Source organism: Dermacentor andersoni, chromosome 5 (assembly GCF_023375885.2).
Source record: "Dermacentor andersoni chromosome 5, qqDerAnde1_hic_scaffold, whole genome shotgun sequence".
Taxonomy (NCBI): Eukaryota; Metazoa; Arthropoda; class Arachnida; order Ixodida; family Ixodidae; genus Dermacentor; species Dermacentor andersoni.
The window spans coordinates 47,876,846-47,903,484 of NC_092818.1; the positions used below are offsets into that span (position 1 = coordinate 47,876,846).

General features: G+C 46.0%; 1 long non-coding RNA gene across 2 annotated transcripts; it reads left to right on the plus strand.

Annotated features, from left to right (window-relative positions):
• Nucleotides 1-209: 209 nt before the first annotated feature.
• LOC129384636 (uncharacterized) lies at nt 210-25,119 on the plus strand. 2 transcript variants are annotated; one of them, XR_008612335.1, is made up of 2 exons: nt 210-294; nt 24,512-25,119. It is a non-coding gene; the product is annotated as an uncharacterized lncRNA (long non-coding RNA). The 2 variants fall into 2 exon arrangements; XR_008612334.1 differs by lacking the exon at nt 210-294 and adding an exon at nt 9,733-9,792.
• The last annotated feature ends 1,520 nt before the right edge of the window (nt 25,120-26,639 follow it).

Here is a 26,639-nt window from a genome sequence, read left to right on the forward strand (position 1 = left end):
TAGCTTCGGTAGGCACGAATGCTGAAAATATTCTATGAAGAAGGAGGGAGTGCCAGAGTCTGCCTACGCGGATTTGGAAATACCGGGAAAGTTCGATGGCGTAATGTTCTTGAGAACTCGCTGAGATTAAAAGAACATCTGTTACTTTACGTCATCACCTCGTCGGCATATCGTTGTGTTGCTTCTGCTCCTTCCTGCGCATATTATTTGCTGCTTAGTCAATGAGGGCCGCCGTGACTGGAAAAGAAGCAAAGGAAAAGAATTATGCGGATTCCGCGCACTGTGGGAATCGATGTAAGTGAAACTTTCTGCACTGTACTCTATTGTGCTATACTGTAGTTAAGCTTTCTCTACGGTTTGCGTTGATTGACGATAAGTCGCGGGGAAGTTTACGGCCAATGTTTACGTTATTGAGCGTTTAGTGGTATATGAGAGTGGTGACTGGTGAGTTGTTGTTGAACATTGCCTCGCGCAAACGACTCGTATTTGTCTACGTATTACACGTACTCAGAAAACACAGCGAGACATGATTACCTGAGGCGCCATCATACCACATTCTTAATCGTCTGCGAGGAGGTTACCACTGTCATTGCCTCACATGGGGCGTTGCATCATGGCAGATATGTCAAACTAAGTTAAATTAAGGCGCTTTACGTGCCAAACCCACATCTGTATATCAGGCATGCGATGGTGGGGGATTCTAAATTAATTTTTACACATAGGATTCTTCAACGTGCACCCAAATATGCACCCAAAAACGTACACCCAGTGCACGAGCGGTTTCTCTTTTCGCTCTCATTTAAATGTTGCAACTGTCGTCGGGATCGACACCACGACCTCCAGCAATGCCATGACCAAAAAGCTACGGCGGCGGGTACCGAACTGTTGATTAGAAGAGCGCCCGCTTATGTTGTGTCGTCTAGACGCTGCGGTGCTTTATTGCGTCTTTGCATCTGCACACCCTTAGTCATTTGTCTGCTTCACAAATTTGCTTCGTCGTTATTTATGCGTTATCCTTAGGCGTCTCAACGTACAAAAAAATATATGTTCGTGAAATGTGCCACACCGGTCACGCGGTAGAGATGGAATGACGAATAAAAGAGGAAAGCATATATATATATATATATATATATATATATATATATATATATATATATATATTGCAGTGAAGAGAATTGTTCGGTGCTGCAGACACGTCGCCAGTTCTCCGGGCAAGCGCACTCGAGATTGCCTGGGCTCCTTTGGTTAAAACGCTGCCAACGCTTTTGCTGCTGCTTACGTTTGCTGTCCTTTACTTGCTTTAGATTTTTGTGGAAGATGCTGCGGTTTTCCTCACTCTGCAATCACGCAGCCATACTCTGGCATCGGTCATGCCTGACGACGCCAGCCAGGCATCAGCACCGGTTTCGTAAGCTTCCGCATGTGTACGGTGCTCCCCGTGGGCGAGGTCATGACATCTTCAGCGGCACCACTGAGGGAGACGTGGAAGATTGGCTGGAATTGTATAAAAGAGCGAGCGCCACCTAGAAAAGGACGATCACGTGAAGCTGAAAAACGGGATAATTTATTTAATGGCTGCCGCCAAGCTGTGGTATAAAAACAAAGAAGCCTATCTCCTCACGTGGGCTAGATTCAACACCAGCACTACAGAAGTTTTTGGCCGCCCTGGCGGGCGCGAGCTTCACGCTGAACAACGCCTACGAAGTCAATCCGAAAAATTGGTGAAACATGCACCAGCTCTATAGATGACCTCGTAGAACTTCGTGGACGTGCCAACCCAAACGGCTAAGGCGGAGGCGGGAAAGGTTCGTCACAACATGAAGGGCATTTCCGACGATGCCTTTCATATGCTGCTGTCCAAAAGGTCCAGCATTGTTTCTCAGGTCATTGAGCTTTGCCAGGTTATGGATGAGCTCCGGAGAAAGCGCCTTCTCACGCGGTGCCTGCCTGGGTCGACGCCACCCTCGCTAGCATGGCCACTGCTCCTGATATTGACTCCCAGCTTTGCCAGGAAAAGTAGTTAGTACGTGCTGAGGTTTCTCGTCAGCTTTCGCTGCTGTCCGCTACGGGCAACCACCCTCGCCTTTGCCTGCCAACTTTAGCTAGGTCGTACAGGAGCAAGCTTGCGCAGCTCTGCTTTCTGCCCGCGATAATCCGCCGGGGCCGACATCTATTGGCTATACCAAGGTAAACTCATCACTCAGCTAGGCTGAGGCCGTCACATGGACATAACCTCAGACCATTGCGCCATCCGCATAAGTCGTGCCACTGTATTCAGCTCCTCGTTTCCTTGAGCCGAGATACCCACACAGCAGTGGACAATGGCACATTCCCTGACAACCGGCCAATATATTTTGCGTCTGGTCTATCTGGCCACGTCGCACGATTTTACCGTCGCCGTGGAACTTTCTACCGCCGCAGCTTCGCCTTTAGTCCATACGTTTCAGTGTGCGCGTCTTACACTGCATCTCCGGACCCCGGCCAGATGTATTTACACTCATACCACGGCCCTCTTGCTGACCGCCGTTCACCATCACCTCGAGGCCGCTCGCTTTCGCCGATACGTCATCGTCCCTCTATGCCGGAACGGGAAATCTAATCGCCAAAGTCCCAGAGACGAAAACTACGACATCCACGAAACGATCAAGGCCTCTCCTTTCTCCGACTAATATTCTTGACGTATATGTCGATGGCGCCGCTGCAATCGCATTCGTCAACACTGGTGCCGGTGTTTAAGTTGCTAATGTCAAACTTTGCCGTTTGCTCTGAAACGTTATGACGCGAATGTGAAACACATCACTTCATACCACCACCGCAGACCACTTCACGCTTACGGCTGCGTGTACTGCTAGCGTTGTGATGAATGGCACCCTCTACAACGTAGAACTTTTGGCGCTGTAGTCTTTTTCCTACGATCCTATTTTGGGATGGGACTTTCTTTCCTCTAGTACGGATGTCATCGAGCGTTCTTGTGCTGAAGTGGGACTTCAAACGCTTTGGGACGCCTCGCTTCTTGACGCTCGTGAAGCAGAAATTAAAGTATTTGATGTCTAAGTCATTGCAATTCCACCACAATCCTCTGCCTTCGCTACGGTGTCATGTAGCATTGTTGCTGATGGACGCGCACTGTTTACGCGATCTGCCATTTTCGTTCATCGCAAATGGCCCACTATGCCTTTCGCTCTTTGAGAAGTTTGAGACGGCGGCAGCAGCCTGCTCGCCTCCAACCAATTGTCATGACCCCTGACTATTTCATGGAGAGTGCGTTGGCCGCGTCTAGATTGTCGTCCCTGCAGCCACACTCTTACGCAAAATACACATTTTTGCCACACGATAGTCGTCATCTGTCTTGTCCGCATTTCCTTTCTTCAACGCAACGAGCCCGGTACTTACCAGTAACGAACGGCACGCGCGTTATCAGCGTGACATAGCATTCCCGACAGGAAAGTAACGGGCACGGCGTTTTCAAGAAAGGAAACGCAAGCAAGGCAAATGACGATTATTGTTGTGTGACAGAGATACACCACAAAGGGCGTAACTTTGCCTAAGAGTCTCTTCTGATCATAATGATTGGGAACTTATTTTACCGTTCATGACCTCCTTCTACAACATTTCGCCGCAGGTGACCACAACCGTTTCCCATTCTTGCTCTTGTGTGGCCACGAACCTTGCATTACACCCCACACTATTATTCTCTACCGGCCTGACTCATTTATGCTGTCTAGATATAAGTCCACGGATTCAGTCTCGGGGATGTTGTGAGAACTTAAATTACCCCAACTGCTAGAGCGGAGAAGAGTTGCTAGACTTAAGCTTCTCTATCTTTTGCGGGGTAACTTCTTCAACATAAACACCGGACTGTACATAACGAAGCGCTCGGCCCGAACATTAAGGAACCGTCACAACCAACAACTTACAACCCTCCAAGCTCGGATCAACACATTCAAATATTCATTATTCCCACGAACAATTGAAGAATGGAACTCGTTGCCACATCACGTAACACAAAGAGACTCTGTCAGTTTGTTTGAACAATCAATACACCTTTACCGTGACCTACAAAATTGACCACGACAGCTCGTTTCTGGCGAATTTCACCTACTTGGAAATATGAATGTTTCTGTGTGTGCCTCTACTACCGCATTTGTATTTTGTTGTGAACGGCAGGTTGTGCACACTAATTCTATTTTGTATCTGCATGTCTGCAAGTCTGTGATTGCGAATGCATTTACTGCATTGCAAGAAATATTTTTCACCCTGTAACAGCCCAAAATTGGGCTAACAGTATTAATAAATGAAGAAATTTAAAATGTACGTGCATTTCTGAAGCTGCCTGCGGCGCCGAAGACTGCCATAAGCTCGCCCGCTCCGCCGCAACCGTCGACCAATGGCAACATCAATGTCGACGTGACTAAGACCACCCAGACTTCCTTGTGTGGGTTTGGGTTTCAGCTGTTCCTGCTGGCCTCTCCTGAAAGCTTGCCTCGAAACATCAAGGACCCTACCGTGTTGTAGCGCAGACATCGCCTGCGAACTATATCGCCGGGTCTGACGCGCCACCTACGGACCAAAGTTGTCGTGGTAGTGAAACCATCCACATACAGCGCCTGAAGCCGTATTACGGCCCACTGATACTATTGCTACGAGGTGCTGTCAGCGATGAAGATGAAGAGAGAGAAGACTAGGATGCTCAGTGATGTTCGCGTGGTTCGGTCGCCATCTTGAGTAACATCCGAAGGGTCCTTCTGTATATAACCCGTAAATATATTATACATATTTTCTTCCACGTAACATTTTCGTTGAGATTGCGGGTTCTTCAACACTCATAGCGGATGTGCGCAGTGGACGCTCCTTGGCTCCATCTGCCATGCCTACCCAAGACGACAATGACAGTACTTCAGGCACTTCATCGACCGTGCCCTGATTACCACCACCGTTCATCTTGTGCTCAGACAACAGCGTGACCCGGTTATATTTTCCAGTAACGACAAAACTGATGTCGAAGACTGGCTGCAAATGTAGGAACGGGTAAGTGGATTGGGACCATGCACTCAAGCTAGCCAACATAATATCTTACCTTGCGAAGAGGCAACTAGTTTGGTTTGCAAACAATAAACAAGAAGTCACGACTTGCGATTTGTCTAAACAAAAGCTCACCGATTTGTTTGGCAGGCCAAACGGACGCTGCCGTGACACCCAGAAAAGACTGGCATGCCCGGTTCGGACCTGCACCGAGTCGTACTTCACATATATTGAAGACGTTACAAACATCGGCTTATCGATGAATATATGCTGGAAGCTGAAAAGGTCGCCCACATCCTCAAGGGTATAGCGGACAACGCGTTTATTCTTCTCGACTTCAAAGACTCGGCCACAGTTCAGGACCCCATGAATGAATACCGGCGCTTTGAAGAAGCGAAAAATTGTCGTATTGCGCACCAGTTTTTAAGGCTGCCGAACACGCCTTCGGCACCTACGTGCGAGCCCATCCGCCTACCAACCGTTCCTGTTCCACCAGAGAATATAGTGCGTATCGTCCGACGGGAGATTGAAGCTACCTGACTTGTTCCGCCCGAAGTGCGTACCCCTGCCGCTCCTCAAACCACCCTTTCCCTCATACAAACCGTTGTACAGCAAGAGCTTGCCAATGTGGGACTGCAGTCGCTTTGCCCATTCAATACATCCGACTAACGGCTACCTGTAGCACCTGATCCATACCCACACTCGTACGCTAGCCCTCGTTACACCAACTCGGCAGCATGGTGCACCTCAGATGATAGGCCTATTTTCTCCTGTTGACGAGTCGAACATATTTCGCGTCATCGTCGCACTCCGCGGAACTCATAACCTCGCCAGACTTACTCAACTTTTGGACGTCCAACTGACAGTTCTCGCATGCTGGCGAACGTTCAAGACGATCCTGCTCCGCCCTCATTGCCTCTGCGACAGAGCCGATCTCCGTCGTAATCATAACGCCAGTCACGGTCGCCCTAGCCCCGTGGCTTTTCTTGTCCCTACAATCATTGCCGCTCCTCGGAAAACTAACGGTTGCAGCTCCGAGATGTGAGCCCGCATTGACGATCCAACCTGAAATTGCTCTGTGCACATTACCTGTACACCCCAACATCATCAACATAGACGTGGATGGTACACCTGTAATAGCTCTCATTGACATCGGCGCCCACATATAATTTATGAGCTCCATCCTCCGTCCTCGTCTAAACAAAGCTCTCGCCCCCGCTCCGATCACTGTAGTCCGCGTAGCTGATGGTGCCACTCCGAATGTTAGTGGGATGTGTACCGCCGGTGTTACTGTCGCTGGATACGATACTTCTGTTTTGTTTTAGGTTTGGTACAGTGCCCGCATGGTATCGTCTGGGGACTCGATTTTCTGTCTGCTCGTTCGGCTCTCGTTGACTGTTCTAATGGCATTGTTCAACTCGCCCTACCATATGGCGTTGAGCCTTCTGATCCGAAGCCTAGTCGACTATGCTCCGCTGAATACACTCGCCTGCATCATCTTGCTGTGACGTTCATAGACATCATCCCAGATCCACCAGTCGGCGACGGTGGCTGGTGGATCGTGTCACCCAACTCGGACGTTCTCTGTTTGCGTAACGTCACGTTCCCACACATGGTCAAGTACCGCGTGTCTCCCAATTGTGAATTTTGGCCTATTTCCTTAAGTCCTGCCTCAGGTTATCTCCCTTGCAGCCATTACACCAGCCAGCGACTACGATATTTCTGCTTTCACTTCTAATGCATCGTCGCCTACCAGTCCCAATTCTGATCATGCAACTGTGTTAGAAAGCGTGACAACAATAATCGCCTCTGACCTACCGGCTCCTCATGTGAACGCGATCTGTTGCCTTCTAGCATCGCACTGGGACAAATGTGGTCTCAGTTACCGACCACTGGGCCAGACATCCGTTGTGAAGCATCATGTAAACACTGGCGATGCAAGCCCGATACAGCAACGCCCTATGGTGTATTCTATACTGAGTCACAAGTCATACAGCAGGAGATCGACAAGGCGCTTGCCCGAGATTTCATTAACACTTCTCCAAGTCCTTGGGCTTCCCCTGTCGTGCTTATTAGAAAGAAGGATAACAGCTGCCACTTCCGTGTAGACTACCGGAATCTTAACCACGTAACGATGAAAATCGTGTACCACCGGTCACGGATAAATGGCGCTCTCGACTGCCTCCACGGTGCAAAATATTTTTCTTCCATAGACATGCGTTCAGGGTACTGGCAGATTGCTGTTGACATACATTGCGAAAACACCACCTCTATTACACTTTACGGCCTTATCAGTTGAAAGTAATGCCATTTTGGGTTAGGCAATGCCCCAGCTACATTCCAACGTTTGATGGATGCTCTCCTACACGGTTTTTGGTGGTTAATTTGCTTGCGCTACCTTGGCGACGTAATTTTATTTTCGCCTGCTTTTTAAACACACTTGAGCGTCTCTCGACAATTCTTTTTGTTTTACGCAAAGCAGGTCTCCAACTCAACTCGCCAAAATGCAACTTCGGTCACCGGTAAGTTAATGTTCTCGGATACATTGTCGATTCTTCTGGTGCGCACCCTGATCCCGATATATTTCGTGCAGTGAAAGGACGACGACACTCGGTGAAGTTAGCGTGGCCGGTCGCCATCTTGAGTGACATCCGAAGCATCCTTCTGTTTATAAACTGCAAATATAACATACGTATTTTCCTCCCCTAAACAATATTTGTATGTGTTTAAAGGAGCCTAAAGTTTGGCAGCCCTGATGCTACGAGGCAGCAAGCAAAAGTTTGTTGGTCATTTGCGTACTTCTGTGCTCTTCGGTACATACATGAGACATTGTGGACGAATAGACTGTGTGGAAGAGATGGGAATGAGGGAATTTCAAAGCAGCCGAATCCGCCCATTGGGCGCATGTCAGCTGCAGACGTGTGACAGATGCAGCAGCTACACATCCTGTACATTGGCCTCGTGGAAATTAACGAGTTTCACGAACACTCGCCGACATTCACTGGCTCATCTTAAAGGACTGCCTACCGAGTGGGTTGCCAAGTACTCAAGGGTCTCTGTGTACCGCCTGTGGCACGGTGTCGTGTTTACCAAGTAACACAGGCTTCTTTTAGCATCGGCTTGCCAGAACGTAGCAGCGCAAGCGTTCCGCACAGCATAGGTGGGTATGTTCATATTCATTATGTTCATATTCATTATGTTGTTATGTTCATTATTCCAGCATAGTTCTGCTGGAATAGGTGGGTGTGTTCAGAACTTGAATGGGCGCATCGGAGGGCGAAAGCAACCATTGATAGAGGCGCACATCTGTAATCGTTGAAGGTGTCATGCCTTATTGGTGGTCTCGCTACTGGACGGTATCAGCTTGTTCTAGCTTAGTGGCACAGTCAAACTACCACTATACCTCTTTGGAAGCACTGGTTCCCAAGCGCAGAGATAACTTTGCACTGCTATACCATGGTGGTGTCTCCGCTCTTCAAATAATAGAAGCACAATAGGCTAAGCAAGCTGGTATAAGTGCATCGCCAAAACCACCTCCCAATCGCTTTTTTTTGTGAACGGTGCACATATGAGCGCACACCTCACGAGAATTGATGTATTTGTTAAACAAGTTTTTCTCGTAGACACAGCTGCGAGTGTAGCACAGTGTCGTCCTCTTTTCTCTGTTCGTGCGCTCGTGCACTGGTTCTCGTGGTGCTTCGAATAACGTTTCCGTCATATAAGCTAACTCTGAATTGATGACTAGGGAATCTCACAAGGCTTTTCTGAGGTCTTCTTGCGTTGCTTAGTAAAATATTTTCTCGGGCAAGTTGGTTCATAAATTAAAAGTAAAATCAGTAACGCCAAGGAAATAAACAACGATACGCGTACAACGCTAAACGCCTGTCCCGTGCACTGGTCTCTTCCTTGTTGATCTCGCTACGGCTTTTTCCTCTCGCATTGGTCTGCTTACTTTGAATTGTTATGAAATAGACTGGCTCTTCGGTTCATATTTGTTCATATTGGGCCGTTGTCAAGCATTTTCGTTTCAGTGAATGCAACTACCTCTTGTCGTGACCACTCATGACTCAAGCTGAAGCGGCACTTAAAGATAAATAAGATAAATAAGATAAAATCGGCCATCTGAGGCATCCTCCATTCAGTCGGCGGGCCCTGGGATTACTCCTGAATGCTGGGCTCTCTCTACGCGCCCATAAAGAATATAGCTGCTAGCAGCGCCGGCTCGTGAGCCTCAGTCGTACAGCTTAAATGAGGGCAGCGCTCTGTCTCGCTCGCTGACAAACGTCCAGACTCAGCCGTCATGCTCGCTTTGTTGCGCCACGGAAGCATCTTTCAAAACTCTTATCGCTGAACATCAACACCACGAAGGCGCTCTACTACTATTACGACACCAAGCCGACAACAAATATATAGCCGCGCTCTTATCACCGTATAACTAGCGCAACGATACTGAGGAGGGGAATAAGTACGGGCCACTAGACCGAGATCCAAAGAACCTATAGAAACAGGGTGGCAAGGAACGCGCTGAGGTTTTTTAGGCGGAGGGCTTTTAACGATTGGTGCTGCGCGTTCTTCAAAGCGGCTTCAAAAGAGGGCGTGCATGCGGGATAATCTGTTCATTAGCTCTCTCTCACGCGAACTGGAGGCCGAGGTGAACAAAGGGTAGCTGACACCAGACTCGGGCGCTGTGCTACATTGGCATGAATCACAGCGGCAGCAATCTTCGAGCGTGGCCATCGCGGGTTCTTTCCGTGGCGTGATGCGAGTCTGGTAAGACGCGCTCAATAGGGCGCACAGCTTCCATCCATCTATAATGCTCTTCAAAAGTTCAGTGCAGTGTTAGACATGCTGAGAGTGCCGGGCGTTCCATCTGCTCTTCCGCACGACTCCACAGCGCGCTGCATCGATGACTGTCTCTAACGGGGACTTTGATAAAAAGAAAAATTACGCAGAATGCATCCTTTGGGAATGCTTATCTACGTTAAAGCTATTAGCTACCAATTTGTGGTGCATGTCTAATTTGGTGATAGGAAATTTATTGCTGGAACAGATATTGATTACCAAGATTATGTTCTCTAATTATGGAGTACAATATGTCTGTTTGGGGTCATACCCAGTGGCACATACGCAGACATTCAAATTGTCGACCAGGCGAGGCATGCGTCATACCTAGTGGCCCAAGCTACTAGACAGGTTAGGGGACTGGAGCAGTCGGAAGGACGGACGTACGGTTGGTAACGTAGGCTAAGAACACTAACTACAGTAATGATGCTTGACGAGAGGTGTAATTGATCATGACCGCTTGAACGGAAAACTATGTCAGTCTATTTTCGTTCCATATCGACCGTTAGCCCTCCGTAATAGGTCCAAATGGCTCGGACTCTGCCCATATGGCTGTGGCGCCAGGCCATGTCGGCGGGACCCTAAACATTTTGACCTATCCGGGAGGGTTAATGGCCGATTTGAAATAAAAATAGATTTCACAAGTTTTAAATATAGGGCCCCATATCTTTTGAAGGGGCGTTGACCCGCTTGACATGAAGCTCTAAATTGCGTACTTCTCAGTAGATGCATCCCTACTTGCAATTCTACCGGCACCGCGAAGCCAACAGTGTCTCTGTATTCGGAGTGTCACGCAAGCATACAGGGTGATCATGTGCTAGAATGCAAAGCAGTGACGATCATTCAGTTCGCTCAAAGAAAGCATAACCAAACGTCATTTACGCTCGTGTATTCTTTAAATAGAAGAAGATAATCACTTGCATGACATAAGCAGAGCGTTTTCATAAAGCTAAGATAGCGTCTACAAAACGTAATGTAGTATCGACATTAACATCAGATCACATAACGTCAACAGATGTAGTATTATTGGTTGCTTCTGCACCAAAGTTTGGTGGCCATCGTTTTGCCCTCAAGCATCAAATTAACGGTGCACACGAATATTTGCGCAATTATCGCACCGAACACAATACCTCATCAGAATTTTTTAACCTTCATTATTCATTTTTGGTACCATGTTTAATTCTAAATCCATTCCTGCAGAAAGTATGATTTCTAAAGTACTACAGCTACTGCCCTTTCCACGTTCTACATGAACTAATTAGGCCAAGAACACACTTGTAAAATATATTTTTTATCAAAGACATTAACAATGCCGATAGTTCTAACAAAGATAAGGATATCTCGAAAGAGTTGACGCTTGCAGAATTTAAATCCCCTTTTTCTCAGACGAAGTCAAATCACGTTCCCATATAACTACAGTTAAAAAAACAATGGCATCAACAACAACAAGGACAATATCAATCAACAAGTACTTGAACACAAAGTCCACAAACAACTGAGGTCAGCCATTGCAGCGCGGAAAGATGTTAATTGCAAAATTATTGACTATTTCTTGGAGTTTCGACTATGTGTTTGAGGAAGCTGGCTCGGGGCTTGTAGTTTCTTAGAAATTGTTATGCTTTCAGTACACCAGCTGACTTCAATTCTGCAGATACGACGTGACCCTCTAGTTCATTGTCATAACTGTATAAGCATTATTTCCTAATATTGGTTGTGTTGGTGATTGCCGCACGAATTCTGATGTCCGCACTGGCATGTAGATTTGTGTAGCAAGATTATGATTTTGTCCCGAAATTATTTCTATATGAGCAGTAGTCAGGAATACTCTGCACTATAAGGCTGCTGTTCTAAGTCATCAGCACCATTGCAACTTCGCACGTCTTCGAGTTTCTCGGTGGGCGTTTTCTCGAGCATGTGCAGTAAGAAAAGAAGTGCTGTCTAAACAACCGTTGATATGTGGTAGCCGTCGAAAGCGTATGGAAAATCTCAGCTTTTTACGGCAGCAGAAATATATAGCAGGAGTCCACACTGCTGCGCGGAACTCAAATTATGCAGCGCTGTTCATTCATAATTAAACTTTGAAAACTCGTTTTTTTGTACGTGTTATCGTCGTATCAGAAAGTGGAGCTTCCGTCGTGTGGAACCAGCACGTAGGTGGTTCCTACAAATGGCTGCGGTTTCTTTTCGCACCGAAATAAGTAATGAAGTGTAAGATAGGAAAAGAGGAAGCGAGATTATAAATGAAAAAAAATAAAACGTTTGCACCTGCACACAAAGATGCAATAGTCAAATTGCAGATTCATCACTAGCGACACGAAATTAGGTAGCCATGGACAGGTGAGGTGGATCAGCGCACACGTTTTCTGAGTGCAGCTAAAAGATTTTGTCATGGGTAAATTTGTGAAAGATTCCGGGCTAGGTCATAGAATATGCAAGAACGGACATTGCTCACTCAGAGTTCATTAAATTTAGCGATTTGTTATCTTAATACCGGCAAGCACGAATGCTGAAAATATTCCATGAGTAAGCGTGGAGCGCCAGATCCGAATTTCCAAATTTCCAAATCGGCCTACGCGGATTTGGAAATTCTGGGAACGTTCGATGGCGTAACGTTCTTGAGATCTCATTGAGATTAAACCAATGCCAGCTATGTCGGCTGCATTTGGGTCATCATCTCCTGGGTGAAACAATGTGTTCCTTGTCCTTTTTCCTGTGTATATTGTTTGCTGATTAGTCAGTGAGGACTTGCTAGGCTGAAACAGAAGCAAAAGAAAAAATATATACGAGGATTCCACGCACTGTGGGTATCGACGTAAGTGAGACGTTCCGTGCTCTATGCCTTGAATGACGATAATTCGTGGTGATGTTTACGACCGATGTCTACGTTCTTAATTGTTTGTTGCTACACCAGTGTCGTGACTGCTGAGTATATGTCGAACGTTACCTCGCGTATACCATTTGTGTATGCATAGCCGAGAGGAGGTTGTCACTGTCGTTGCCCCACACGACCCGTGTGGGGCCACCTTTGCCGTCGCATCGTGGCATACTTGTCTAAATAAATAAAATTAATGATATCATAAGAAGCAAACAAACACTGACACCAAGGACAACATAGAGGAAATTACTCGTCCTCAATAAATCAAATAAAGAAGCGATAAATTATTGGAAATGAATGTGGATCAAAAAACAACTTGCCGCAGGTGGGGAAAGATCCCACAACCTTCGAATTTCGCATGCGATGCTCTACCGATTGAGCTACCGCGGCGCCATGCCTCCATCCACTTTCTTCGGTATTTATGTTTCCTAGTAGAACCCTGTGAGTGTTAGTCAGCGCCACCACACACAGACCTTGGCAGCGGATGTGGAACATCCTTTCTGCCACAGGCGTCACGAGAACTTGATCTTTTTGCATGAAGGCAACCGTTCAGTAAACCCACACATGCTGCCTGAAGGCATCAATGCTGCCGGAATCGAGACCCTCGTTGTGTAACCAACGAAAAGAAAGGAGGTTAACCGAGGGGCCTGATTTTTATTAGTCATATCGTAAGAAGCCAACAAACACTGACACCAAGGCCAACATAGTGAAAATTACTTGTGCTTGATAAATGAAATAAAAAGGCGATAAACTATTGGAAATGAAAGTAGGTCAAAAATCAACTTGCCGCAGCTGCCGAACAATCCCACAGCCTTCGCATTTGGCATTTTCCAAGAAAGCGGATGGTGAATCCGGGCCGCGGTAGCTCAATCGGTAGAGCATTGCACGCGAAATCCATATGATCCATCGTGCACGTCGTAGACTGCATCCCGAAAACCCACCCAGATGTCGTTATAGTCAGACCGCCGCCCTATTGTTGACCGCCGTTCGTCATAGCCTCGATGAGGTTCGCTTTCGCCGATGCGTCGTCGTCCATCTATGCCGGAACGGAAGAATTATTCGCCGCAGTTCCAGAGACAGGAACTACGACATCCACGAAAAACCAAGGCCTCGCCCTTCTCCAACTAATATTCTTAACGTACATGTGGATGGCACCGCTGCACTCGCCCTCGTCGACACAGGTGCTGCAGTTTAGTTATTCCCACCAAACTTTGCCGTTTGCACTGAAAAGTTACCACGCCACTGTGAAGCGCATAATTTTTTTATTGCTAACACAGACCACATCACACTTGCGGCTGCGTGTACTGCTCGCATTGTGATAAACTGATTCCTTTGCATCGTGGAGTTCTTCGTGCCTTGGTCTTGTTCCCACGATCTTATATTCAGCTGAGACTTTCTTTCCACTAATAAGACCGTCATCGACTGTTCTGGTGCTGAAGTGGAACTTCAAATGCTTCGCGACGCCTCGCTTCTTGACGCTCGTGAAGCTGAAGATAAAGTATTTGTTTTCGAAGACATTGGAATTCCACCGCACTCACCTGCCCTTGCCACGGTGTCCTGCGGCTTCATCGCTAATGAAAGCGCACTTTTTACGCCATCTGCCATTTTCGTTCATCGCAAATGGCTCACTCTGCCTTTGTCTCTTTATGAAGTTTGAGACGGCGGCAGCAGCCTGCTTGCCCCTAACCAAGTTTCATGACCCCTGACTATTTCGTGGGGAGTGCGTTGGCCGCGTCCAGAATGTCGGCCCTGCTGCCGTCATTGACATGGCAACTGTTTTCATCACCACTCATGAGCCCGCCGGAGTGACCTGTGGCTCCGCGAAAGAGCCGACTTCGCCCGACGTTCTAAACAGCTCCCTCGCCGACACGTTGACTGTTTCCCAACGCACCAAGCTTCTACGCCTTCTTGACAAGTTACGTCATTATTTCGGCTGCTAGCATGTTCCCTTAGACCGCACGCCAACTGTTTGTCAGTGTATGAATACGGGTACCATTGGACCACTGTCACAAGTACCATATCGTGCGTGAGCGAAAGAGCGCCATGTTATCGACGACCAAGTAGCCGAGATGCTCAAGCGTGGCGTCATCAAGTCTTCGAATAGCCCCATGACAACCACAGTGGTTCTCGTTAAGAAGAATGGATCGAGTCGATTTTTTGTCGAATACCCTTGTCTGAACAAAATACCTTCCACAAAGGAGCACAGTATTTCTCTTCTAGTGACTTAGGGAGCGGGTATTCGCAAGTCCCCGTGGCACCAGCCGACCAACCTAAAACGGCCTTTGTAACACCATATCACCTGTATGAATTTTGTGGCAGGCCTTTCGGGCTTTGAAATGGCCCGCAACAGTTGAGCGCACAATGAAAAACCTTTTTCATCACCTCAAGTGGAAAATGTGCCTCTGCTACCTAGGTGACATAGTTATTTTTCGCCCGATTTCTCACTTATCTCTGTAGTCTAGGAAAGTGTTATAGTGCCCAACTTACGCAGACCTTCAGCTCCACCTGAAAAAATGCCACGTTGGCGCAACTCAGCTCAGCGTACTTGGCCATGTATTACCTAAAGGCGGTATTCTTCTTAACGCCGCCAAGATCCCGCAGTTGCTGATTTTCCCAAACCTTCCTCCATAAAACAACTTCGCAGCTACCTTGGCCTCTGTTCTTGCTTTCGCCGCTTCATTCGCAATTTTGCGTCCATCAACGCTCCCTTGAATTAGCTTTTATGGAGGGACTCGAAAAATTCCGCCTGTTGGCCCGCTCATGATGATTCCTTCCAAGAGTGGCGTTGTCTTCAAGCCGCGGGGTCTATCCTGCGTCACTTCGGGTATACAGCTCCGACCAAATTGCACAAAGGCGCCAATGGTGTATGACTCGGGGCAGTGCTGGGGCTGCGCAAATCGATGAGTGCGTAGTTGTATGCACAAGCCGCACATGCAGCAAAACATAGACGAAATATTCCGTTAGCTAAAAAGAAAATTTGGCCATAATCTAGGCAGTAGGTAAATTCAGACCCTACCTCTAGGGACATCCCACGGACGTAATTACAGACGATTATGCGTTTTGTTGGCTGTCTATGTTGAAGGAACCCTGTGACCGATTGGCTCGCGGGGCTTTGTGGTTGCAAGCTTTCGACGTGTGCGTTATCTACAGGTCTGATCCGATGCCGACACGTTTTCCTGTTCGCCCGTGACAACCCAACATGCTGACTGCCTGTCTGCCGTTAACGCAGTACTCCGAAATACTTCGGAGCAGCGCCAGGATGCCGGGATTAGCGCTATTACCCGCTTCGTTTCGAACCCGTTGTCTATTTTTCCACGTTCTCCAGCTTTGCGCCGTCAATACTTCTGACATCGAAAAGCGGCATGACCTCCTCTAACAACTGTACTGCCTCTCTGACGGCCGCAAGTAGTTGCTGGTCTTACCTCGGCATCTTCGTAGTGATGTATGTTCTGTATTCCACGCTGGCCTACTGTGTGCACACGCGGGTGTCTTGAAAACGTACGCTCGGCTTCGCTCCAGGTTTGGTGGCGTGGCATGTACACCTTTGTGTGCAAGTAAATTCGCAGTGTCAACATTGTAAGGTTCCGACTAAGCATGTTTCTGGCTCAATCCATCGAATCCCGCGTCCTGCCAGGCCCTCTGATCACTGAAGTGACTAGCGCTAGAGTAGACACGGGGCGCTTCTCCTTGTCGCTCTTTTGCGCCCCGTGTCTTCTCTTGCGCTAGTCACTTCAGCAATGGAATACCAACTAGCCCGGTCTCACACCCTGCTCCTTTGATCACGTCGCCATTAACTTGTACGGACTACTTCTGGGCAGAGCTTCTGGAAACCGCTGGACTGTCGTCGCCATCGACCATTTGACGCGATACGCAGAAACAGCTGCTCTGCCTGCCGCCACAGCTTGTGATATAGCATTCTTCCTCCTGAAAACTGTATTCTCCGCGAAGGCGCACCTCACGCACTTCCAAGCGATAGAGGACGTGTGTTCCTTTGCGAAGTCGTAAACGTGCTCCTTATCGAATGTCACATCGTTCATCGCACCACCACCGCCTACCATCTTTAAACTTATGGTTTAACGAAAGATTTAACCGCAGCCTTGGAGACATGCTCTTCAAATACCTCCTCTCTGATCACACTGATTTGGATCTTAATTTTCCGTTAATGACGTCCACCTACAGCATTGCACCAAAGGCGGCCCCAAACGTTTCTACTTCTTGCTCTTATATTGCAACGAACCTTCGACCACACTCCAAGCCATTCTTTCGTTCCAGCCCGACTCATTCGAACGGCCACTCTGAAGCTGCCCGCCGCGCCGAGGTATGCTGTTAGCTCGCCCGCTCCGCCACAACCGTCGATCAATGGCAACTAAAATTTCGACGCGACGATTGCCACCCAGACGAGACTCCCTTGTGTGGCTTTAGATTCCAGCTGTTCCAGGTGGCCTTTCCAAGCTTGCCTCTAAATATCAGGGACCCTACTCTGTTGTAGTGGAGACATCGCCTGCAAACTATATCGTCGAGCCTGCGAGGTCACCTCGGGATCAACGCTGTCGTGATTGTGAAACCATCCACATACAGCGCCTGAAGCCGTATTACAACCCACTGATGTCATTTATTTATTTATTTATTTATTTATTTATACATGCTGCAACTCCAATGAGGCTATTGCAGGAGTGGGATTAACAACAAACGTACAAAATTTATAAGCAAGCTTGCATGACTTGTTTCAGTTGTAGTGAACGAATGTTGCCCGGTAATGAATACCAGACTTCAATTGTTGATGAAAAAAACTGTGTTCAAAGAAATCAGTGCTGGCAAAAAAGGTTGAGGTATTTAGAGCATGGTGACTCCTCGTACATGAGGGTTTGGGTAAAGTCACGTAGTTGTCTGAGGACGAGATGCGCGGAGAATTTATGAACTTGTTTAAGGAATTTTAGGCATTTAAGTTTGCGGCGCTCTGCAAGAGAAGTGAGACCAAGCAGAGGAGGAGAGTTAGACGGCGAAAATTTCTTGTCATATCCCCTACAAACAAAGCGCACTGGCTTTTTTTGCACTGATTCTAGTTTTTTTTGACGTCACAGTGTTTTTATGGGTCCCATACAATCAATCAATCTCAATCAATCTTTTATTTTTATTCTGTCAATAATACAGAAAGAAAAACTGTGACAAAAAGCTGTTTTTCAGAAGAGCTTGACTAGGCCACAGCCCCATGGAAAAATTTCGGAGCGGTAACAGCACTACCGTAAGATAAATCAAAAATTGAAACTTAACAGACAGCGTAGTACTATAGGGCACACACTAAGTAAAGGAAATGCTAAGGTAATACAGAAGGCAGTTTTTATAGTCGTCAAAAAATAAATACAGAACAGTTTCTTAGAAAAATGAATATCTGAAATGCTATCAAATTAAAAATGTCTAGAATGAATATACAGGAAACAACAATATAGAAATCAATTGGTTAAAAATAGTTACATACAACTAGATGAAACAATTCGATACGGTTATGGATTTGATAAACGAGACAAAGTTTGTAGTATAACCAGTGTTAAGTAGTAGAAATAGTAGAGCTATACATCACTGTGTATAACTTGCGGATATCCTGATATGAACAATCAAATAAGTCAAAATTGTTAAGGTCATAGTGATTGAGGAGGGACGGAAGAGTGTAAGACAAGCGCTCTTTCCCGGAGTTTAATCGTACTGTGTCTACTTCCCAATTTTCTACATGACGCGTGGGATAATTTAAATGCCTAAGTCTTAAATTGGCCAGAACACGCAAATTTGTTATGTTCTTACAAGTTTTTAATTTGAATTTTCTGCTTAACGTATAATTGTATGTCTGGTGTATTTTAACTATTCCTGAAGTGGAGAATAAAACATTAGTAGATGCGGAAAAAGGTGCATTGAAAATATGCCTAATACATTTTTTCTGAACCAAGTATATTTGATTTAGATTTGTGACCGTCGTTGTACCCCATACTAGTTGGCAATAATTTAAACGAGAGCTAAAGAGCGAATGATAGAGTAGAAGTTTGATTCCTTTTGGAAGTAAGTATCGAAGCCGACCAATTACACCTGTCACCTGAGCAAATTTTTGCAGAACATGTCTTACGTGGTAATCCCAACTCATATTCGCGGAAAAAAATATGCCCAGATATTTAAAATGGTCAACTATTTCAATACTGTGAGTACTCAGTACTATGTCTTCATGAGGTGGAACAATTTTATTTTTTGGTGGGAATATAACAGCTTCTGTTTTATTTTTGTTAATACGCATAGCATTTGCCGCTGACCATCTCTCCAGCATTTTCATTGTGTGATTACAAGTTCTGATTAGCTCATGAATATCATGCCCTGAAAAAAGTATGCTGGTATCACCAGCATATATTATGTATTTCGCCTCGCAATATATATTTACAATGTCATTAAGATAGATATTAAATAATAGTGGGCCTAGAATACTGCCCTGTGGCACTCCACACAGCAAAGGTTTCACTCCGGAAATAGAGTCGCTTATCTGAGCGACCTGCTGTCTGTTCGATAAATAAGAGTCAATAAGCGTTAGGGCTTGTCCGCGAATACCATAGCAATGCAATTTCTTTAACAATATTTTATGGTTTACTATATCAAAGGCCTTTGAGAAATCAATAAAAATACCGAGAACGAGCGCCTTATTTTCGAATCGTTTAAGAATACCCTCTTTTTGCTCCAGGAGTGCCAGTTCAACTGATTTATTTTTCCGAAAACCAAATTGATTAGGTGTAAATAAATTATATTTGTCAATGAAACTTGAAAATCGAGTGTGCAGAATTTTTTGAAGGCCTTTGAGAACACAGACAAGATAGGCACGGGTCTATAATTGCCAAAGTTATTTCGGTCACCTTTTTTGTAAAACACGGTCACTTTTGTTATTTGCATATTCAAAGGAAAGACAGAGCTAGTTAAACAAATGTTAAAGATATCGGCTAAAATCGGCGCGATAACATCAGACACGTCTTTGACAGGACGTATTTGAATTCCGTCGATATCACAACTGGCGCTATTTTTTATACTTTTTATTGTTGATAAGACTTCGTGGGTGGTGACAGGACACAAGTACAATGACTGAGCGTTGTGAGCACTTACGTATTCGCACGCATCAGCCGCGGTTCCGGTCGTTATCATACCAGTGAAAAAATTATTAAATGCGTCAGCCAAATCTGATCCATCCATATCAATACCGTCTACTTCTAGTTTGGAAACAGGGGCGGTACAATGGCCGCGATGAAGGAGTGTGTTTAATCTAGACCACAGTACGTCAGAACGATTGCCAGGAACTTCAAGATATGTGGATTGACACTGGGTTCTCGCGGATCGCAAGCGCTTTGTAAGTTTGTTACGATAAGACTTGAAGGCCAGCCAGTCCTCCGGTAAATGAGTATGTAGGAATGTTTGGTAAAGATTATCTCTTGTTTTGATTTGATGACGCATCTCCGGCGTTATCCATGGTTTTCGTCTTTTACAATTTTCGTATTTACAACGCAGCCATATTAGAGGATGGGGCGAATGAGGTTTTTATATGTAAGAAGTTTAGTTTCCTGAGTAACCTAGTCTTTTAAGGGCCTTGTTACAGGTGACATCAATGTGTTTCGACCATGACAAATCGTGTGTTATTAGGATACCTAAATATTTGAATTCGAAGGCCCTATTTAAAATATTATTGGTAAAGGCATAGGCAAATTAGGAAGGGGATGAGCATCGTGTAATGGACATGGAGACAGTTTTGGAAAAATGTATATTCATTTGCGATGCTTTGGAAAGAGTTACAGAAGTCAGCAAAATAATTGTTAAGGACAACATGATCAGTAAGAAATATCCGTAAAAATGGGTATTTTAACTGGGGCGTGTACGGGGAGATCATAAATATAAAGCAGGAATAAAAGAGGACCCAGTACTGAACTTTTGAGAACTCCTGATGAAACAGGCCACAAGGGTGAGATAGTAGAGTTTAAACATACATATTGCGAACGCTGGGAAGGAAAGTCTGACATGCAGCCAACCAAAGATGCATTTTTATTATAGCGAACAGCTTGTGCATATGTTTAACGTGTGAGACAGTGTCGAAGGCCTTTGCAAAGTCAATAAAAACATTATCAATCTGGTCGCCTATATCTGAAGAGCTACTGATGTCATGAAGAATTCCGTCAGTTGTGTTATAGTGCTAAGGCAAAGTCTAAAACCATGCTGGAGTGTGCATAAAATGTTGTTAGTTTCAAGGCATCCCATAATATGTTTAAAAAAGTGAGGTAATGTGTCCAAATAATTTACATGAGTGTGCTGTTAATGAGATTGGCTTATAGCTAGATAACAATTGAATGTTACTCAATTTAAGGAACGGCAAAATTAAAGCAAGTTTCCACGAAGGAGAAACGGTGGCAGTTGAGAGAGATTTTCTAAAGATAATTGTTAGATAACTGCTGCTCCAAAACAAAGTATCGAACGAGAAAAACAGTCGGGATAGCGTCGGAACTGAAAACCTCTCGTCTGCATTGTGAGCCGTGGCCTAGCTGTAGAGCGTGCGCCTCGGCTGCGGCAGGTTGTAGGCTCAATTCAAACCACTGCCGGGCACCCACAAGTGTACCGCAGCCTGGTGTTCGGCTTTCTTCAGGGTCGATAAGTTGGGAAAGGAGGCTGAGCTCTTTGTTCCCGTCGAGATCTTCGTGAGCAAAAAAAGAAGCGATGTTTGGAGTCCACCGGGCGACGCACGGATGATTACAGCAGTCTAGAGGTCATCGTGGCGACTCCAAGGGAGCTCCTAAGGGCACTGTAGCAATGCGATGGGAACGTCCAAACGAGTTTCTCACGTCGCCTTTTTTTCTCTGCATGCTCACATCATGAAGAGTGCTCAGCAAATCGGGATAGGGCGTGGCCGCCAGCGATTACTGGGCCACTTCTGGGCGTTCGCGAAGGCTAGCTGGTGCATTGTGGTACACGCTGAGGGCGAGTGGGTTGGTGACGCACGAAGGCTGCGTCCGGCCGAGAATCGTTCGGTTTGTGTTTCGCGGTGGCACCGCAGGAGTGCTGCAAGGCGAAGTTTTTACACCGCGCTCCCCGCCTGCCGCGCCGCTCGAAGCGGACGTGCCTCTGTCGTACTTTCGCGGAAGGCTCGTTGTGCGCGCGTGACAAAGGATATTAATCCGGGTTTGCGCGATGTCCTAGCATGGCGTAACGTTTCGAAACAGTCAGGTGCACGCATATTGCGTGCTCAGGAATACTTAAGAACGGGCGCAGACAGCCATTTCAGGGACTTACTACAAAACAAGGAAGAAAAAAGAACAGCAGAAAAGGAAGAAAAAAATGAACAAGCGACTGCGAACGCTTTCGGCATTGACCCTTTTGCATACAGATATGTAGGTTGGGACTCTATCGGTAAGAGAATGCTTCATTATATCGACTCGAATGGCCATGACGGCCAACATCCGTGGGGGCAGTGCTTTAAACAGGCAGGCTGCTATGACGTTGCGCTGATGAGCTCAAGGCTTCTCTCTTTCCTTCCTCAAATGATGCGGTTCCTCATAAGTTTACTGAAAAAACAGAGCGAGAAATTATGCCATTTCGGATGCACACGGTATTTCAGTTTACCTTCTGTATTCTTCATTGTGAACACTTCAAAATTATTCAAACTGAAGTATTGCCCACTATAATTATTTGTACCATGTTTTCGAGGCTCGTGTTCTGTTGTAGTTTCATAGGTTTGCTATCCCGTCACATCTTTAGTTTTATCCTTGCAATGTTTTACTCTCTGCGAAATGTAAAATTAGCCTGATAATTGTGAGCGATTCAATAAACAGTGCTTGGTGCGCAAGATTCCTGTTCGTTCCTTGTACTCGCGTTATTGTGTGTGTGGGCGTAACAACGCACTATACCACCTGATAATTATGTTGCGCTCTTGCACGTAAAAAAAACCTCGCGATGCATTGATCTATTCACAAAATGTCTCCGCGTGACCGAAGGTGGCTAATTCACGCCGTCCTATTAACGGGCATTGGTCTACGTTACGATGAAGTCGTCAGCGCAAGGCCAGTGAAAAAGATAGAGGAGAAAGGCATCGTCCACGAGACAACCGCTTTCACCGGTGCAAAATCTGCCTAGCGGCTTGCCAAGCAGCCCAAACGTTCTTTGATACGACTCCCACCCCATGTGCTCACGGCGCATGACGCGTTCCGGCAGTCAATAGATAACGTGTGCTTTTAAGTCTCCGATAAAGAATAATGGCAACAATCAACGCTTACCTAGGTTATCTAATGTTTGGACACGAAAGTCATCCAGAGGTACCAATCGCGTGACTGTGTAATAGAAGTTTTTCACTCTCCATGCCTAATTTCAAACTGGATCAAGCATGCCAGGTATATTTTTGGCAGAGCGTATTCAAACAGTCTCCATTTACGACAGAGGCATGTCGCAGTCACAAATTGCAACAGTAACGGAGCACGCATATTACTCAGTTCGCAGGACTGCTAATGTATACCGCCATGAAGGCCGCCAAGAAAACCTTCCCCGAGGATGCTGACCAAGAGCAGCGACGTCCGACGATGACGAACGCACCTTGAATGCTGCCAATACGACCCAGTTTTGACCGCCAACCAGATCAGACAGGACATCGGCCTTAGCGCTAGCTCAAGCTCGGCGAGACGGCCTCTTCATGATGGTGGCCTCCGCAGCAGCTTGCTTACTGTGAAGCCACTGCTCTCTGGCATGAACATAGCCAAACGGCTGGTATTTGCCCAGAAGCACCAGACTTGGCTAGCGCAGGGGAAGAGTAATATCGTGTTTTCCGACGAGTCTACATACACGACCTGATGGGACCAGTACCAGTGTTTCTGTAGGACTAGTAAGAAAAGGTATAATCGCTGGCCTCACATTTTTTTCGCACTTATACGCGAGAATGAGGCACTGAAGTAGTCAGTATCTCTAAGCTATACGGTATAGTCACTACCTATGTATTGCTGCTTACACTCACTGTACGTATGCGTTGCTTTCCTTGGAGGATTTACCTTCTAACCTAGACAGAGGGAGGGATTTCAGCAGACGCAGTAAACTGCGTATCGGTTAGCATTTCCTGCTTCTCCTTTGTATCTTATCCTAAAATGAGTGGAATGCCCTTCCGTAATTCATTGTCAAGATTAAGGAATTATCTTCTTTCCAATGGGCTTTACTAAAGTACATTAATGAGCAAACCTACCATACCAGTTGATATTTTCTAAACAACCATGTTATTCTGCTTGAGCGCCTTACGACCTTTGATCACGGTCATGTATATGTTGCATTATTTTTATAATGTTGTAGTTCGATCTTCTGTTATTGCATTATATAATCATTACGTCATGCAACTACTAGCTGCACTGTAACTTCTTGATGCTGAAAACAGTTGTTTTTTATTTTGTGTTTTGTTCTTCATGCTTATAAGCCCCCTTTGAAGTTTCTTGCTGTTGTTATTTCCCACCCCTCCCCCTCATGTAATGCCCTATTCTGGGCCCTTAGGGTAAATAAGTGAAATGAAATGAAATCAAATGAGCTTTGGCAGGGGTTCACTGAGCGGCTGCTCGAGCGCGTTTTCGATGCAGCGCTATGGACGGCCGAGGCACACTGACGCTCATTGGCCTGCTCCGTCATTAGAATAGTCTACCGTAAGCATCCAGCGCTTTCATTGTGCACCACTGTATTGGAAATTCATATTTGCATATCACGTCCAAATAAGAACATGTCAGGAGAAACATTCCTTAATTTTCACAGATTCGAAGGAGGAGTGGCCAGCAGTGGACGCTGCTCCATCACTGTCTGGGGAGCCACATCACAGGACGTATTCAGGCCCTTGGCGCATCTAGAAGGCAGGTTCAACGCTACCGCGTACAGAGATATCCTAGACACTACCGTGCTTCTCCACGTCTTGGACGAGCGCTTTCCGGACAGCTTCTTTTACTACCAGCAAGACAGGAGCCATGTTCATATGGCAACGTCAGTGGCTAGGTTTTTTTTTTATCAATGAGGCATTATGGCGCTGGAGTGGCCATCACACATGCCGACATGAATGTAAAGAAAAATGTCTTCGGTGCCATAAAGTGGCCCATGTGTTGTCCACCGCTCCATGGAGCCCCTGCCGTAGAACCGTAGAAGCCAAGTGGAATCGTCTGGCGCATACCGACCTCGCCATCCGTCCGTTAAACAGCCTGCTCCGCTGTGTGGCGGCCATCGTGGCTGCTCGAGGCAGCATGACCAAGTGCTAGTCCAATACGAGGCCATATCCAAGTGAGCAGATCTAGCGTGCATAAAGCCATGAGGGATGGAAGCCTTCTATTTCGGGCCACCATTTTTAAGAATAAAAGTCGTATTTATTCCTTCTACGCTTATTTATTTCTCTGCTTTTGTAAGCCCGCAGTATGTCTCAAGCACCTTAGCCCTTCTCCAAAACCATGAGCCTTGCTGGCACATCGCGAAAGCATTTTGTTTCAAGCGCTGCGAAACGCGCGCTGTGTCAGTTCCTGTCACCGCCTTCCCGGCTCTCTTTCCTCATATCGCCCCATCGTTATCAGTTCATTATTAGGTAAAATCTTGGAATAATTACTAAATACCGGCCTTTATCATTTTATTTATTCCTAGCACCTCCTTCATAAGAATCAATTTGGTTTTACCCATGGGAACAGTGCGGCAATTGCTTTATGTCACCTTAGGAAAACATTCGGCACTTACAAAGACAACAAACTACATGCCATACTCACTTCTTTAGATTTCAAAGGCGCTTTCGACATGGTTTGGCACCCAGTGGTCATCCATTTTTTTACGGTCGCACAACGTCCCCCATAATTTACATCGCCTTCTCCGATCATTCCTACACAACTGCGCAGTCATATTTCGCTCGCAATACGGCGAAGTATACCGCAGCACCTGCGTTAGGCAGCCCCCAAGAATCGCCTATTAGCCCTCTCCTCTGGAATATTGTGACCCATGGTTTACTGGAACTTCATTCTACTTTTGACGTGTTTGCCCAGGCCGGCTTACGCCGACGATACGGTTATAGTGATCGCCGCCGCCAACCGGTCGGAATTAGAATCGAAAGCCTCGACAACTCTTAACCTCAGCTCTGATTGGGCACACAGAAATAAGGTAACCACCATTACCGAAAAGTCACGTTTGCTTTACTTCCCAAATAGTAATTCATCTTCAGCACGCACCCACCAACCCATTGTTCGCCATAATGGTACCACACTGAAATCGCAATCAATCATTCAAATTCTAGGCGTTTTCTTCGTCACACATCTCGCGTTCAATGACCACTTAAATTACCTTCGAACCAAATCACATTTCCTCTCTTCCCAACTCTTCCTCTTTCTTAGGATGCATTATTCGTTGTTTCCCCTGTATTCGCCTCCTTCATAATCAGGTTCTTCTTCCTTCCTTAACGTATGCATCCCCTGTCTGGTGGCCGACTTTTCCTACGTCGCACTTCAAATAAAAAAATTACTTCTATTCAACGCACTCTGTTATCAACAATCACTGGTGCGTTTCGCACGACCTGAACATCATCTTTGCAGGTTCTCACCAATGTCCTTCTGCTTCCCAGAGAATGGGATCGCTTAAACGCTTACTTCTCACTGTTTGCCCTGAAGGCACTCGCATATTATGGTACTTACACTTACAAGCCAATGGACTACTACCTGTGCACAGACGGCTCTTATACTGCACTATATATATATATATATAGTGCAAATATATATATATATATATATATATATATATATATATATATATATATATATATATATATATATTTGCACCTGCCGAATGCCATCCCCCCATATATGTATTCGGATAGCTTTTGCTTACTTACCGCACTGGCTAACTTAACAACCACGAATATCTATAT